This window comes from Ursus americanus, chromosome 19 (genome assembly GCF_024610735.1).
Source record: "Ursus americanus isolate L20-20 chromosome 19, mUrsAme1.1.p, whole genome shotgun sequence".
Taxonomy (NCBI): Eukaryota; Metazoa; Chordata; class Mammalia; order Carnivora; family Ursidae; genus Ursus; species Ursus americanus.
Window position 1 is genome coordinate 38,171,618 of NC_142145.1, and position 16,897 is coordinate 38,188,514.

A 16,897-nucleotide genomic window follows, 5' to 3' on the forward strand; every position below is an offset into this window, starting at 1 on the left:
TGTCATCAATGAAAAGAATGCCATTCAAAAGGCTCCTTTAAATGATGCTTTTGCCATTTTTTGCTTCCTATACATCTCTGAAATTACTGCATTTTTTTCAAGTTCAGCTTACCATTTTACTCATTCCAAGACTGTCCCTTTGAACTGTGCTCTTACGTTTCTTCGTGGTCACTTCAGGGATTGTCATTGCCAAGTCAAAGCAGGTAGGGCAGAGGAATGTTTGCTGCAAAGAAAGCATTTGATGCGAGCTGTGCTTCCCTGAGGTCTACTCCTATCTCTGGTGAAATTCTTCCCTCTAGAAGTTAGCTGTTGGATGCTTGTGTCTTGGCTGTGTCCCCTTGCATTTGTCTCGGACTCTAACTTCTGAACTGTTCTCATCATCTTCCATCAGAGTGATCGGACCGCTCATTCCCGGCCTGTATGAGACAGGTCAACAGCTATTAGTACACAGAGCGTTTGCTATTCTTGGCTCGAACCCCTTTTAGCCTATTTTCTCTATACTAATCTTCATTTCTAAAGCTTCTCATTTTGAACAGTAAATTATATTGTTCAAATTAGTTTTCATCAAAAACTAGGTGGCCTGGGAAGCACCTAATAGATCAACTTTGTCCACTTTACAGATCCACTTCTCTAATTTTTTAAAAGAAAAAAACTGTTATGAAATGTTTTACGTGTTCATCACCCCAACAAAAAGTAAGCACACATACACACACAAAACTGTAATTGGGCCTGAATTTTTAACAGAATTTATAACAAAAGGAAATGCTTCTCTCTAGAAATGAATATGAAAATAAAGGGAGAAAACTGACAAATATACTACAAAAAAAAAAAAAAAGATGTTTCTGAGTACTCTCTGGAAAGTGCAAATCAGCTACTTGTGTATCTGTGGGTTAAATCTTTCTTTGAAACTATTTCAGGAGCTAACCTGGGTGGCATTTAGAAAATCACAGCATGATTAAAGATTGCTGGCGTGCTTTACAAAAAGAAAAGAAGAAAAAGAGGAAGGTCGGGCCTCACTAACTTCTTGGAATTTCTGGAAGACACAACTGACCACGGAGACTGAGAGAATAGAATGAACACCCTATTCTTTGCATTTTTTTAAAGAAAAGCTTTTGATACCAGTCTGTATGAGATACCCTGAAAAGTTTTAAAACAGGTGAACTCATTAGGACATGGGGAAGAAGTGAAAATACATAGAGTTGTTCCTTGAAAAATGGGTCCGTCTGCCCATTCAAAAGGTAACAAATATCAAAATGTGTATGAAAACTTCTAAAACAGAAGCAGAAGATAGACATTTATTGGACACCTAGTGTGTCCGAGACATGTCACATGCTTGCTGTCAGTGAATCTTCGCTCAGCCCTGCAAGGTAGATACGGCTCTCCTCATTTACCACATGAGGAGGCTGACGCTCCCTGAGATTAGATAGTCTCAAGCCACCTGGCTGGTCCCTGAGTGGGGGAACAGGGATTCAAACTCAGGTCTAGCTGGCACCAACCCTCATGGTCTTGTTGCTACACCACGTGGCCTCCTGGGAAAATTGATGTTGGTGTCTCTGGTGTCCACACCCATCAGCCCTCCTCTCCTGCAGAAGGGCTCTCTGCTAGCCTCTTCCTCCAGATCAGCAGTGAACAGATCCTGGATTTCTCCATTCACAGTAAGGTACAACAGTGGAGGTATTTGGATGTCCCCCATGTTTTCAGCCTTAAACTGAAAGGACTTTGTTCTAAGAGGAAATTCTGGCATGCAGGGAATGACAGGGGGGAGGCTTCCCATCTCCTTATGACCTGCTCCTGGCTCTGCAGAAGGCCTCCCCTGCTCATGTATACCTTTAAATATGAGTGTGTGCAATGCACCGTGCAGAGTTCAGCAACATCTTTTGGCTAACTAGCTGACATTTTGGTGCTTAATAAAAATGGACAGAGCCTGGGGGAGTCAATTACAATGAGGGTACTGAGCTAGAACCTCGCTGGAAAGGAAGAGGAAAAACAAAAGAATAAAGTGGCTAGAATTGAAGGAAAAGTTTAACAGGTGAACTTCAGTAATGGTTATATTAGTTCATATCACAAACACTGTCCCCATAACCATAGGATGCCTTTTAATGTTTTAGTGCCCATGTCTCTCAACTAGTAAATATTAGGCACCATGTATAGCACATACACACACTATACACATACATATATACACGTGTATATACACATGCATAGACATCTCTCAAAAAAGCAATCTTAAGTTCAATATTTATAAGGCTTTTGAAAATTAAAGCAAATTACAATTATTGGTCACATTTTTTTTACAATCATCCCTTGAGATTATTTTTTACATCCCGGGTTACACAAAATCAAAGTACCTTATGCTCCAGTGCTGGAAGTATTTTGGCCTTCAGAGAATAAATGCCCTGAGGAACTTACCAGAGGGACTTGTTTAAAAGGGAGAGTCACTTCCTGTGGTTCTTCCGGAAGTCTATTAACGACCCCCACCGCCCACAGGAATCCCCCATGACATGCAAAACAGCAATTTTAGCTTTGTCCTTTCATGCTCACATGTGGCATTGGCCAAGATCCTCCAAAGAGAGTGTGATTAAGAAATCAAAACCTTACCAATAGGTTTTGTTTTTTGTTTTTTAATAATCCACACTAGTGATTTTCATACCCTTTGTTTCAGGAATCCTTTACACTCTTAAAAAATATTTAGCATTCAAAAGAGATTTTAATTACATGGATCATACCTATTGATATTTACCTGACTAGAAATGGAAAAGCAGACATTTCAAATATATATTTATTAATTCATTTGAAAATGATAAACCTGTTACATGTTACAATAAATCACAATTTTATGAAAAGTAACTATATTGTCCAAACCGACCAAAAATTAGGGAGCTGTCTGGCATTTTAAAAATATGTTTACAAATCATTTCAATGTCTGGCTTTAATAGATGACCATTGGATTCGTACATCTGCTTCTGCATTCAATTTGTTATAAGATGTAGCTCTGGGAGAAGCATATGAAGAAAATCCAGACCCACACAGACCTGTAGTTAGAAAAGGGAGGGCATTTGTGTAGCCATTTCAGGTAATTTTGGATATTCTTTTTTGATATTACACCAATACTTGACAGGTGGTAGTTTCCTTTGGATCAGGTGCAATGTGGAATATGAGATTATAATAATTAACTATCTGTACTCTGTTACATTGAATCCATTGGTTTCTCTTGTATTTTTTTCATGAATCCTTTATCCATGTATGATTTTGTATATCAAGCATCAATATTTGGAAAATATGATTTCATCAAATTATGCAAAGCTTCTAAGTGTTGACACATAGCATCACACATTTCATAAGATAAATGTTTAAATCAACTTCATGGTGGTGAATATAGTTTTCCAAAATTCTGTTTTTCACTAGAAAGCTCAAATTTTATCCTTGGCAATAAGTATTGTCAATTGTTTTTCTTGAAATGACAAGTTCACTTTGTTCAGTGTCAAGACAATTTCAGCCATATATCCGTGTCTGAAAATATTTTTCAGTCATTCTTTCAAACCCTGTCACATGAAAAAAAAAAAAAAAAAAGGTTAGTTTAGCCTGCAACTCAAACAGTTGCACAAGAAGCTTTCTTAAGACAACCACTATACTTCGGTATACAGGAGAACGTCCCATTTTGTCACACAGAACATTAAAAAATATACATTCAAAATTAAGATGTAATAAAGTTAATATCTTATTTCTTTATCAAAGACATTCTTAAGTGAAATTGACAATTTTTTAGAACCGGAAGTGCATAGCGTTTAAGAATACAATGACGCTTATTTTGTCTGGTGCTACGGCCTTCATTCTTCCTAAGGCAACAGCAGTTTTACCACCATTGTTTTTCCACTGTCAGTAAAAATGTCAACACGGTAAAAAGTTCAGATAACGTCTTTGTTTATTATTAAAAGAAGTTTGGCTTCATGTACCCTCTGAAAGGATTTCAGGCACCACCAGGATTTCAGGACCACACTTTAAGAACTATTGCTCTGTATGAATAATCTCTTGTGCTAGTAACTACAAAAACCTGAGCATCCTAGAGCTACGGGAAGCTCTGCATCCTTGCCTTTAGGCTTTTTCTGACTGGTTTATCTGTGGTATTGTGTATAGGGTGTGCGTAACTACGTATGTGTTATCATGAAAGTTCCTCAAGGTGAGTGTGTTTTAGTCAGTGCTTTGTCTGCTGGCCATTTTCACTTGCCTGATTTTAGCCCCATATTCAACAATTACTCAGGTTCTTTTAGATATCTGTCCTTTCTGTCATGTTCTGCAGAGCCGAATGGCTGAACTCTTCCAGAGCCGATATTGTATCTCTTTCATTTTCGAATTTGTACCATACGACGTGTCGTAAATGCTCGGGAAAGGTTGGAGTTCAGTGAATTAGCAGATGACAGGGTCGTTGTCTTCCTGAAGGATACTGTTCACACTTGTTTTGTTACTGTTCATTTAGGGTAAGTGGTAAATGGTGATATGAACATTACCTAAGAATGTAAGGCAGAATCATTTTTGGATACTGTCACTCACTTTGTCATCTTTATTTTTCTCTTTAAAAATTCAGCACCACCTTCATGTGACTGAAAAAGCTTGCAGGCTCTCTGAATGTGCGCGTCTGGTTTCTTGTCTTTCGGCATGCCAGAATTCCAGAGCAGCTTGCTCTTGAATTACTAGGGAACTGAGCATGATTTTCCCTCATACAAATTGAGAGAAGACTTTGCTGTTTCCTCAGATTTTGTGTGTCTTTGGTGCACTCATTGAAGAAAATGATGAAATCAAACAGGTTTGGATTTTCCAGGTGTGTGCTTAAAAATAGTGATTCCCCAACTCCAGTTGTTTCACTTTGTTTCTGCAAAATATATCAAACCAACATGTATGCATCCTTTTACATTTTACAAATTATTTCATGTACATTCGCATTGTTTTTTCACATAACAAGAGCTATTGTACATCAAGGACTTTCTATTTGTCAATCTCTAGACTAGAAAATCAAGACACACAGTTCTGGTTGATGCTCACAAAAATTCTATGAGGCAGGTAGTAGTATCAGTCCCAATTTAGAGATGAGGAAACTGAGGCTCAGTGGGACAACTAACTTGGACTTAGATCTGGTAAGTTACAGAGGTGGAAACTGAGCCCAGTTCTCTAACTCCAAAGTTAGAGAATCTTTTCCACTAAAGCACACTCCTGGAAATTTAATTTTGTTATTTTTATTGAAAATACTCCAAATTCTTTATCAGAAGTTTGCTTCAAAACACTGTGGTTTGGGATTTGCTGTTTTTGGAAAGCTTTCGAAAAGATTAAGAGTCTTAGGATTGATATTATTTTTAAGAGTCTCGGAGCTAAGAGAGAATATTATCAAACCCTGAAATATTTGGTTGGGATGACAATCTGGAATATTAGTAGAAGTACTTGGTTAATGCCTTTAATAAACTTTGCACTTAGGTAGATGCTGGGCTTTTTTTTTTTTTTTAAAGTTCTTTGCTTTATTTTACCCCATTTTAAAAGACAATTATTAATTTTTATCTTTAATATAATTTTTAAAAATACTAATTAAGCATATTTAGTAAACTATTGGAGCACAATATTCCAAATTAGATTACAGGTATAATAAAAAATGGATTTAAGAACCATTTCAACCATTTCCTAAATATTATATTTATGTTCTTGAAATATTATATTCTCCCATCTAATAGTATTTAATAATAACACAGAAAGAATATTGGCCTCATGAACATAACCCAAGAGTTATATTGAGCTTGTGTTTTCCATTGAAATGAAGACAATAAGTAAATCTCTACAGTGCATCTGTAAGTCAATGAGTATTAACCTTTGTCAAATGTCTTAGTGTCAAATACATGGTTACAAAATTGAAATGCTTTTCATAAAGTTCTCTCTCCTTCCAAATGGACTTGACCTAGAACTCCATAGATTTCCCCCCAATCGATTAGCAAATATTATTCAAATGGTACTATTAAACATTATTCATTTAGGTGATCATTCATTAAATAATATTTATTTTACCAAGGGCAGTTTTAATGCCAGAAAACGAGCAATATAGGGACAAAGAAAAGAATAAAACATGGCCCTGCAATGGTTTATTATTTTTTCCTACAATTAAATTGCATTAACTCATACGGTATATTTTAATCCACCGCATAATCAAATGAAATTTTAAACTTGTCAGCACCTTGAAGACTGAAAAAATACTACATATTGTTAACGGTTATTATTATTTGTGCTATTTTAGCACAAATTGGATCATCTTATTGCATGGTCCAGTTATCTGTAGACCGAAGATAGATGAGATAAAAGGTATTTAATTAAATGTTTGATTCCAACTTATAGGAGTCTAAGATTTCACTTGTGTGGAAACATTAAGGAATAAACCTTTAAGCATTCTCGTGGATTGGTTTGAAGACATGACTAGGCTCACTCAGGAACACTGGTTCTCAAACAGACATCAGAATCCTCTAGAAGGCTTATAAAAACACAACTTGCTGGGCCCTATCTCCAGAGTTTCTGATTCAGTGGATCTAGGGCGGGGTTCAAGTATTTGCATTTCTTTTTTTTTTTTTTTTTAAGATTTTATTTATTTATTTGACAGAGAGGGCCACAGCAAGACAGCAAGAGAAGGAATGCAAGCAGGGGGAGTGGGAGAGGGAGAAGCAGGCTTCCCACTGAGCAATTATTTGCATTTCTAAGAACTTCTCAGATGATGCTATTGTCCAGGGACCACACTTTGACAGTCCCTGTTTCTGACATAACTAGAGCCATACTCACACTAGATATCGGAATGTGATATTCAATAATGAGTTATTTGTGTGAGTCTGTAGCCAATCCATTAATCAATATATTAATAAAGGTAATCATGTTAAAGGTGGTAACTGTGTTTGTGGCAGAATGAGAGAGAAAAGAAAGAAAGGGGGAAAGTCTCTAATAAATGACTTCAGTAACTAAGCCAACATCAGTGAAGGAAAGAGAGAATCTTACTTTGCTTGCTGTATTTGCACATTATCTTAAAAGTCATGACAGTGAGGGTTAGAAGTGCTATCCCTACACAAAGATAAAGACTTGACAGCATCAGATTTGGGAACAGAAAAAATAAAAATATTAATGGGAGAAAAGAAATACAATCTTTTCTTCCTCAAGGTAAAAGGAACACATTAAGTAAGCTTCGAATGTCTTTAAGACACTGCATTTCATCCATATGTAACAGGCCTAGCCTTAAGTCTGATAAAGGTTAACTTCATGGAGCATGGAGGGCACCAGTAAGTGATCAATTGCTTTAACAGGCAATCTAGATTCCTGCATGCACATCTGTCCTTGGGACTGACACCTTCCCTAGAACCCCCATGGCCATCTAGCCACTGCAAACCTGTGGACAACAGCTAGAAGCACACAGACCTTTCTGAAATTCTAAGCAAGACCAGTAGTACCTCCCTGACTCCTGAGCCCACAGAAACGTAACAAAGTGACTATTAATAATCAGATACACTCTCACTGTCAAAGGCAATAATAATGCTTGGGAAACACTGGGGTCATCCAAAGTGGGAGGGTTTTGCCTGAAGTGAACCCATAATCCTGAAGGGATCTGTACCAGTAACTCATCTCCTTCAGCTCTGAATTATAGTGAATCCCTCCCCCAGTAAAGGATTAAACACACAGGTTTTATTCTGTCATGTGAAAGCGATCTAGGGATAGGTAGTCCAGGACTAGTGGGGTGGTTTCATGAAATCTTCAGGGGCCCAAGCCCCTTCAAGCTCTGTCCCACCAATCCCAGGTGTCAGCCGTGTCCTCATGGTCCAGGATGAGCTGCTGGTCCAGTTAACATGGGCTCAGCACACTGAAAGAAAAGGAAGAAAAAGGGCATGCCCCAACCCTTTAAGGGAGACATTTTATAAATTCCACACAAAAGCCCCTCTTATATCTACCTGTCGGGAAGGCTGGAAAGTAATAACTGGACAACAAGGAGCTCAGGTGAAAATTAAGATTGCATTATTAAAAAGAAAGAAAAATATGAATACTGAATAACCTAATCGTAATTTCTGCCATCAGGTCCAAGAAAATCAAAATTCTTATTTTCCACCATACAAAATGGTAAAAGGGGAAACACACAACTCTGGGGGTCATGAGAGCTCCTTGGAGTGCTTGCTGAAGTTCAGAATGCTGGTGCCCAGGAGATGTTAAGCTGACATTCTCATTCAGTGATTGCGATCCAGGGGGTACCCAGGGCCAGGCTTTGAGAAACACTGCTTTACAGCTTCATTACCATTTGTCAGCCTTTCACCCGCCTCTGCCTGGAATGTTCTTGGTCATCCCTTGATAACAAACTCTGTTTTGTTCCTTTTTAACCCTTTTATTGTCTATAACTAGATCATACAAATGGGTTGGACACAATCCCCAGAATATTAGTTCCATCAACACAGCAAAGTTGGAAGGGTAATGACAGATGGGTTTGGGCATTGCAAGAAGCCCTTCCTTGCAGGCGGGCAATAAAAGTCTTCCCCAGGAGGAGTTAACCCAGGTCCCAGAGTGGAGAGGTAGGGCCAGGCCTTCCAGTGACTCTGATGGCCGGAAGCAGCCAGATCAAGCAAGGCAGTCAATCTAACCGTGAGTGATTAATAGCCGAGCAGAACCTCTGGAGCTTTATTCCCCAGTCCCTGCTCGGCTTCCTCTTTAACACTCAGGTAAATGTCAAAAGTGGACCTAGGGATTATAGCTGACAAGGGGTAAATGCCTTCATGTTGTCCTCCAAAGGTTAAGGTTTCCCAGACTCAGTTGGAAGCCCCAATCTCCAATAACCATTAATCCACTCTACACTGGTAGGAGTGAGCATATTTATGACTGCAGTCACTAAAGGGTGAAATAAAGATTAGTTTTTAGTTAGGAACGCAAAGCTTTTGAGATCAATACAAACTCACTGCTGAAATCAATCTAAAGTTTGGAATTTTTAAGTAAAGATTTACTGGGCTTCCTTGTACAGTTAATTTTCCAAAGGGAAAATAAGCTCAGAAATGTAACATAGTAATCAAATTGAGTAAACACTAGTCAGTTTTTAAACTGACCTTGGTTATGTGCATATCAAATAAGTATGTAAAGCAATAAAAATGCCCATAATGTGGATTGTAAATTTGCCAATAAACAGGTAAAACCAAAATATACATATAGATTTGCATGATAAAAATACTAGCAGCGCATTTGCCTGTTTGAAAACATAAATAATCAATAGACATTAATAATGAAGTTATTCGTGCATTTCCCCATTACTGTGCATATTAAGTGTCTCAATTATTTATACTTAGTTTGATAGATAAATGTATAGCCATATTTTGTAAAAAGCCTTCAGAAAGGATATAGAACTGTTCTTGAAAACGAAAGCTACTGTTTGGATGTGAGAACAAGCGGACTGGAAATACATAGCTTGTTATACTCCTCTGCTGTTCATGTTTGATGCATGCATACAATTTATTATGCAATTTCTTGAGATTTGACGAAGTAATTGTCTAGCAAACCATAGGTTTAATGATTTTTTTTTCTGTTTCATATGAAAAGACTGTAGGTATTTTAGGAAAATGGTTTAATAGATCAGTGTCTATAAGCACTCTTTGGCTTGTTATGTATCTGTAGGTTGTGGAGACCCAGAGATATTTTAGGAGAAGTGTGATTCCATGTAGTAAATTCATTTTCTTCAGCAGAGTAAGTGCATGAAAGCTTACAGTAAGCTATAACTTCAGAAATTATTTAAGCTACCCCTGGGCCCTCATAGTGGAGCTGCGTATCTTCTCCGTTGGTGTGGAGGGGAGCAAACAGGAGAGCGTCTCCAATGAGAAGGGGGTCCTGGAAGACAGGCACAGCCTCCAATTAATTTCTGACAAGGATATTGTGATAACAGGTTGGTGATTTCTGCGGATAGGAGAGGGTAGAATGACCAACTACACTCTAAATGATCTATAACTCAGACTCATTTGCCACTATTTGCTGCCTGGATGCCGGAGATGGGCTCAGAGAGCCCTTCACCTAAAGCATATTCCTTCCATTCACTACAGGCAGAGCTGTAGAAAAATTTAGATTCTGGGTACTGTTGTCGTACTCTTTGAAATATTTAGAGAGTAGAGCGAAATTTTTTTAGTCGCTTAATGTTGGCATCTGCCACCTGGTGCCCCACTCTTGGGAAATATACAAAGCCACTGAGCAAACGTGTATATATTCCTAAATAGCAGAATCCACGTGGGTCACAGGAGACAGGTAATATTTCTTACTACACTGAAGCTATTACATTCGTCCTAAAACAATATCTTAATAGATCATACCCTCTAAGGGTGGATAAAGCAATTCTTAAGCTTTACAAAGTGCACATATACAGTAATTATATACACTATGTATATCTATGTATGTGTGTGGATGTGTATGTATGGAAAACTATAATTCATGTGTGCACATATATACATATGTGTGTGCACACGTGTATATATACATGAAAGCATATAAACACACATGCAAAATCACCATATCTACCCTGGGAGAAAGAACTTAACTACTTAAATTGTTATTCAGATGTTTTGATCAACAATACATTATTTTACCAAATAATTTGGTGGTTTTTAAATCACTTTAATAAATTACATTTTTATTAAGAAATTTATTTAGCACAAATATGCCCTCAGATTCTTACACGTGCCATTAGAATGAAGCAATTTGGGGTGAAGGTTGCTGAACTGCCATAATATATCTGTATGAGTTCAAGAAAAGCCAGATTAGGAGTTAAGATACCAGAAGAGTTTTTAGGTTTCTACAGATTTCAGAACCATATTGATAAGTGACAGGGTGCTTAGATAATCCTACAGCGCCAGTTCTTCCTTTGCACAAACCTCAAGGCATTTGTTCTAAGAAGTAGCATGTGAGGACAAAAGTCATCTCACACATAGCATTAAATATTTTGTTGAATGAATGAATGCATGCATATATACATACATAGTGAAATCCATCCGCCTACCAGCACAAGTGAAACAAACAAGTCCAACTCCTCTACCCCAGGGGTGATCAGTTAACTGCCTAAGTGGCTCCAGGTAGCAAGTTGGGCCCTTGGGAGCCACAGATTCTTCCAAGCCAGCAGGGAAGGAGACCATACACACAGAAGGAAGCTCTAAGAGCCTCAACTCTTCATTTCACAGGAATTCCTGAAATACAAAGGCTCTAAAAGGAAATCTATATTCAGCCCTGTATCTTTGTGCATCACAGAAATCCATCTACCTCCGTGGCTACTTGTTACAGACTTAGCACAATTCTTAAAGAAGCAAATATGGGGTAGATGCACATTCTCTGGTGCCTAAAATTACAAATTTTAAAAAGCTAGCAATACCACAAACTTTGCAAAGTCCACAAAATAACATAATTTTAACTAATTAATTGTCTAACATATACCTCTATAATGCTCTTTTCCATGAAATTTTGACTTCGTAGTCTTCAATGGCACCATGGCAAAAAAAAAATTGTAATACAGTTTTCTAGAGAACAAAAGATCAGTGTTTCTAGTCTTTCTTCTACCTTGATTGAACAAATTGTGTTTTTTTAATTATTGATAGCTTAGAAAATTTCTTTCAGATTCCCAATGTGTACGATAAGTTTCTTTCATTCACTAATTATATGATTTCAATTTTCTTGTTCAGGGAATCATCTTAAATACCCCCATATTTTTCAAGGACTGTTTTAAGAGTACATATTCATATCACAATAGAACTTCCAATACTACACTTTTTTTTTTTTCTTGATGGTGTTTGAGTCAGCACAGTGGAAAGCCAGAATATTCCTGGTAGTCATTCTTCCATTGGGGCAGCTAATAATAACCTAACTCTATGTGAAAGTAATTGTCAACACATAAATTACATCCTAATACATCCTACTCTATTCACACTACATTCTCTATTCAACTTCCCTTTCACCAATGTCTCAAACATGTTTATGGCTCCTTCTCCAGCAGCGTCTGACATGAGGGAAAGTCCAAGTGGAAATAGAGAGAAATTTTAATTGGTCGCAACTAAAATGTCTTATTTTTGGAACTTTTACACATTGCTAGGGCCTCTCCCACAGCCTTGGAAGGGGCCCTTGCAAGTGAAGAAGCTTCCCAGAGTACAGCCTCCTCTGATCACTGAATTCAGACATAATTTATTGGAGGCCCTTCATAGCTTGGTTGGGAGGCCCAATCCTCCTGCTTCCCAAATTCAAGAGAATTTACCCAGGCTCTGCATTATGAGCTGGGAGCCCATATCCAATGCCTCAGTCAAATTTTAAGGAAATAGAGATTCAGATCTTGAGATTTAGAGCTAACAAGGATACTAGCAACCACATAATGCCCCTCTCTACTCCATAGATGATTAAACTGAAATCCAAATGAGTCCCATTCTACCTATAAAAAAACTGATTCTTTGAGAAATGAGGTTTCTTGCCTAATTTTACACAGTTGGTAAATTGTGTAGTTGAAATTTTAACCCAAACAATCTCTTTCCAAAGTCAATATTCTTGATCACCATGTGATACCACTTTCAACTACCTAATGGATATGATCTCCCCCCATAATATTTTTTGCATTGCTTTTATCGGTTCAAAAATTATTTTCACATTTGTTTGCTTTCTTGACTGTTATATTGTCATTAAAAATAAATGTTATACGAATTATTATTATCCCTTTTACAAAGGAGAAAATTGAACATTAGAGGCATTAGAATATTTATGTTACCAATGAATTAGATAGAGCTGATCTTCAAATCCATTTCCTTCAATCCTAAATTCTGTGTTCTTCTCTCCTATTTCCCCTGGGCTTTTGAACTATTAGGGCAACTGTAGCTACAGCCATCCTATTATGGAATTTCCAGTGTCCATCAGGATCAATAGAAGCAAGATCAGGCTAGGTCTGAGATGCTTTTTCTTATAGCCTCTTCTCAATAGGCCTGTGTTTGAGTTCTTCCTCTGCAGTTGTAGAATTCTGACATCTTTCCTACTGAAAAGATATTGAAAAAATATTGGACTTTGAAAAGTTCAATTAAACAATTTTTGGACTTCAGTTGCAAAGTATTCATTTTCTGCATGTTACACATTTGAAGTATAACCCTATTAAATAATAAATCTGAAGACTATTACTCAATGGTTTATTCCTCCATAAGAGCACTTGTTTACATCCTGCGAGAGCTCAGTGTACTCTGTGGTCTCATCAGCCCCAAAGTAGGGACACTGTTCTTCCTTCTTTCATGTTTTTCCCATGTAAACCGTTCAAGTTAAAATCAAGTTGGTTTGTAATGGAATAAAGTTGGAGACATCAGTATGAACTCATGGTTAGCTTAATATAGATACAGATGGTTCCACATAGAAACATGTATAAATATGTGTACATACAGGATTATTATACATACATATAACTCCTTGTCCTGTCAGCTATCAGGTCTAAAGGAAGCACCCCAGGAGCAACTAGCACACTTAATGCTCAGATCTTCATTTCTAATAGCATCTCCTGCAAAAGGAAGCAAGATTCCTTGGAGAAATGGTTGATCTTAGGACTAAGGCATGAAATATACAAAGCAAGCGTGCAATATCTTGCCAGGAAGGAAGGAAGGAAGGAAGGAAGGAAGGAAGGAAGGAAGGAGGGAAAGGAGGAGGAGGGAGGGGAGGGGGCAAGAGGGGAGGCAGAAGGAAAAAAGGACAGTAATGATAGGAGTGTATCAAGGGATACAGAAGCCAATTGAAAGACCTCCCAATGGCTGAAGCTGAAACAGTTCAAGCAACAGAATAAAGCAGTACTGGATTATAACCCAAAGAACAAAAATAAATATCCATGGGTCCATACTGATATAAAATAATGATTAAATAAGTAAATAAATAACTGGGGGAGAATAGATCAATTATCTTTTGCAGACAAGTTCCAAATATTTTCTGTAGATACTTCAGCCTCCAGGAGTTGGGACGTAACTCTTCCACTCCTTAAGTGTGGGCTATGAATAATAATTTCTTTCCAAGGAGTACAATTTAAGGGAAAAAGTTTGTGTGAGGGGGCTACTCTCAGTGTGCAGAAATCTGGCTATTTTGTTTAACAGTGATAAGTCATGTTGATCACATGTACCCTTGACATTATGAGATTAAAATGGCACTTTGTATACTTTTGTGGTTCTCCTCCTAAAAATGCACTAACCCAGTCTCATCATGAGAAAAACATCAGACAACTCACAGTTGAGAGACATTTTACATTTTACAAATCAGTATCCCTAAAAACTCAAGGTCATCGAAAACAAGGAAAGTATGAGAAACTGGATAGCCAAAAGGAGCCTAAGGAAATATGACAACCAAATGTAATGTGAACTCCTGAATGGGATCCTGGAAAAAGAAATTGGGTAAAAACCAAGTAAATTTTAATGAACTATGGATGTCAGTTAATAATAGTAATGCATCAATATTGTTTATTAATTGTAACAAATGCATCATACTAACGTAAGATGTTAATTATAGGGGACACTGGGTGCTAGGTATATGGAAACTCTACTATCTTTTCAATTTTTCTGTAAATCTAAATCTATTCTAAAATAAAAAATTGATTTTAAAAGTACCTCTGTAACTTAGGAAAAAAACTAAATAAAATATTATGTTAATAATAGTTTCAAAAGAAAATACAGTTGGCAAATACTGACAGCTACCCGTGCTGAGGAATACTAACTTTGGAGAATAGCAACAAATATACACACACATTTAAAATTTTACCTTCAAAATTAAATACTGTACATATTACCTAAAATCATTATACTTGAGTTTTTCCCAAGCATCAATAGCACATATTCATTAAATGGGCAAGTAAGCATTTACATATGAGACTCAACTGACAACTTTTACCCCTTCAGAGATGCGACAGAATTTTGTGTCAAAAGTATACACATTTTAGATTTATGAAAGCAGTTAACAATTGAAAGCCTTTCTTGAAGATGAGAACTGCAAAGAGCTCCATCTCACACTTACAAAGGAGTGTTCTTGACATTTCCTTTTGAAGCATTTGGTTTCTTTTGACTATTGTTAGAAAGCCAAGGAAATTAATATACATAAAACAAGATAAAACTGGACAAAATGTTCTTGCAGATGAGATTCAAGTCCCCACAGGGGACTTAAATTAATCCTTATCTCAATCCATGGTACTTTTAATGTTGAGCTCAATAATGTGTAAAGACAAAACGAAAAGTTTCCAATCCAGATTTATCACGTTGTCTTAGCAGTGGCTGTATGTTACCACCAGATTTTGAGAAAATATATCCTTTAGTTAGTTGGTTGTCTTTTAAAAAATAAAATAAAATAAAACCCAACAGAATTCTTGAATTGTATGTCACCTCAGCCAACCAACCCCCAAAATGTATCCAAACTGTCAAACAAAACTTCAACAATATAACTATATCAAGCCATAGAATTTGAGCAATTTTAACTTTTTTGAAATATTGTGAAATATTATATTTTAAACAAACATAATAGAAGTAGAAATAGGATTAGGTGTACTGGGGTGGGATGGAGAAGTGGGAAGGGTGTGGTGAAAAAGATAAGAGAGCAACAAAGAAAAATTATTCTGAAAATGGACAATTGGACAAATTTGCACTAATATCAAAGAAGCTGAGAGCAGAAATAAATAGATATTTAAAGGTATAAACAGCTCATCTGTAAAAGAAACTGGACCTTACTCAAGATGGTATGTCCTTGTAATGATACAATAATATTTATTGATTAAGCATATGGGTTTTCTTTTTTTTTTTAAAGATTTTATTTATTTATTTGACAGAGATAGAGACAGCCAGCGAGAGAGGGAACACAAGCAGGGGGAGTGGGAGAGGAAGAAGCAGGCTCATAGCAGAGGAGCCTGATGTGGGGCTGGATCCCGGAACGCCGGGATCACGCCCTGAGCCGAAGGCAAACGCTTAACGCTGTGCCACCCAGGCGCCCCAAGCATCTGCCTCTTGATTTCCACTTAAGGTCATGATTTCAGGGACTAGGATCCAGCCCTGTGGGCTCCGCACTCTGCGGGAAGTCTGCTTGAGATTCTCTCTCTCCTTCTCCCTCTGCCCCTCCGCCTGATCTCTCTCTCTAAAAAATAAATAAATAAATTTGAGGGGAAAAAAAAAAGGAAGGGGAAGGGGAAGGTGATTAGGATAATTTGCCAATTTAGGTGACAATTCTTTGACTATTTGCACGAAGATGACTCAGTAACTACCCTGGCCTCAAGTCTCTGGGCAGTTTTCAGGGAGAGGATTGTTTTCTTCTTCTTGTATTGCTTAAACCTTCATCTTATTCCACAAGTCATGAGGAAAGTTCCCAACTTTCTTTGGGGAGCATTGACTTTCGTTTTATCCCAATGAAACCCCATATTAGTTAAATGAAGGAAATACTCTCTCCAAATATGGGAAAACTGAGACCTGGAGAATAAAAGTGATTTGTCCAGGGTCACAGGTAATGTCAAAGACAAGCTGAAGCCCAATGACCTCCTCTGTCATCTCAGTCATTGGCATGAAGGCCTATTGCCAAAAAGCCACTTTTCAGAGCCAGGCATATATTCAACAACCTATCATTAAACTATTATTAATAATAAACGACCTTACATTTTTAGAATCTCAATTACCCAAGACACGTACATAAAACACCAAATGTTCCCAAAGATAAAAAATGGTGTTTTTTTAAACTATAGGAAAACAAACTGAAACATAAAACATCTAAAGAACAAAGTCAAAAATAGTGGTTCTTTTGTTAAAGTAACCAGCTGTCTCTTGAGTAACAGTATGAATTATTGCAAACCTGAGAAAAGCAGATGTCTTTATTCCTTCCATCCCATATTTGTTGAGTTCTGGGCATAATGTGCAGAAAAGAAAGA